Genomic DNA, 2,011 nt, shown 5'->3' with positions numbered 1-2,011 from the left:
GCTGACATGTGGGGTTGTTAACCAATGTCATAAAACAATATGTGTACTACTGTTTCATGAGAAACTATTTGTTCTGTAAGCCTTCACCTGAAGTACAATTGAAAAAAAAAGAATAAAGGGTACAGCAGCCCAGGGGCAAGGACTAGAAGGCAGGAGGGGCCAGGAAAACTAGTAATAGGGAACCCAAGGTCAAGAAGGGAGAGTACTGACATGTCATGGGGTTGTTAACTGATGTCATAAAACAATATATGTACTAGCTGTTTAATGAGAAGCTAGTTCGTTCTGTAAACCTTCATCTAAAGTACAATTAAAAAGAAAAAAAAGAATGGAGGATTTGAACTGCCGACCTTTTGGTTAACATCCAAGCTCTTAACCACTGTGCAACCAGGGCTCCATTAAAGAGATTAACAAAAAAAAAAAAAAGATGAATGACTTAATCTTCATACTTAAGGACTACATTGCACCTTTAGTTTGGTCAATCTGAAATGGTCATGACAATGAAGTCAGTTAATAATGTTAGTAATAGAAAGCCAAATCCCTTTAAAAATCACTTTTTTGACTGACCTCCTACTCTACTTTCACACTTAAATATGCATTTTTTAAAAAAAAAAAGGTTATACAACTTTATTTGTGCTCAGATAAATAAAAAGCAAACTTCAATGCAGTAGCACAATTCAACTACAGAACGGCGAAAATGAAAATGATGGACAATATCTAGTATTGATGAGGATGTGGAACAACCATAACTCTCACACATTGACAGTGGAAGTGGGAATTAGCATCCCACCTTGGAAAACTGTATGGCAATACCTAATATAGCTGGACGTATACATCCCATGACTCAAAAGTCCATTCTTAGCTTTATACTGAAGAGAAATAAGTGAATATCCAACTTAAGACACGTAAAAAAATATTAACAGTTGCATTATTTGCAATAGCATAAAACTGGCAACTCAAAATTTCTATCAAATCATTAAAACAGGAATCGACTCACATTTTCTTGGACTCGGATGGTGCAGTTGTTAGAGTGCTCAACTCCTAACCGAAAGGTCGGTGGTTCGTAAACATCAACAGCTCTGCAGGAGAAGGATGTCTGCTTCAGTAGTTTTACAGCCTTGGAAACTCTATGGGATCACTATGAGTCCGATATTGCCCTTGTATTGACAAAACAGCCACAGGCAACAATACATAAATGAATGAGGGTATCGTGTTGCAATGAAACTTCATAGATCATAGTTTGCCTACCTGCACTGGATTAGATAAATAACATACCGTATGTTTGCACATTAGAATACTGCCCAGCGATGAGAATGAATGAACTACTGCCAATCACAACAACATGGAGAAATCTCACAAACATATTGCTGAGCAAAAGAAACCAGAAATAAAAGTGTAAACACTGTATGACTTCACTTCTAAATAGTTCAAAACATGCCAAACAAATGTATTATATTGGACATCAATTTGTTATGGGGCCCATGGACAGTCTCCAAAGAGTTGATAATGTTCTTGTTTTTAGTCTGTGTTCTGGCCTCAGGGATGTTTTTAAAAATCCATTTGCTGTACAATTTATTACTTGAGAATTTTCTATAAGGTGTATTATACCTTAGAAAGTATTACATAGTCTACTCATTATGAGATTGTAAGCAACAGAATATCCATTATTTTTTATATCTCCAGTAATTTATTGCACACAATAAGCATTCACCTTATGTTTGTAAAATAATCACACAATTTTCATATATTATTTCAGTAAATAATTACCCTTTATGTTACTAAAAATGTGCTGCCTTGATAAGAACAGTGATATTCTTATAAACTCACAGGCTCTGCTAGTCTTGTTTCCAGCTCCATGGAGACTGAGAGACTCTGGTTCACTTTTGGGCCAGTATCATGCACTGAACTTATTTCATTTAGCCATGCTTCAGTGCCAGACAACTGTTCTCTGAAGTTAGAAGTGTATAAGTAGACAGTTGCTTACATAGTGTATTAAGAGTACCCGTGACACCAG

Source organism: Trichechus manatus, unplaced genomic scaffold (genome assembly GCF_000243295.1).
Source record: "Trichechus manatus latirostris isolate Lorelei unplaced genomic scaffold, TriManLat1.0 scaffold00236, whole genome shotgun sequence".
Lineage (NCBI taxonomy): Eukaryota > Metazoa > Chordata > Mammalia > Sirenia > Trichechidae > Trichechus > Trichechus manatus.
This window is presented reverse-complemented; position numbering follows the sequence as displayed.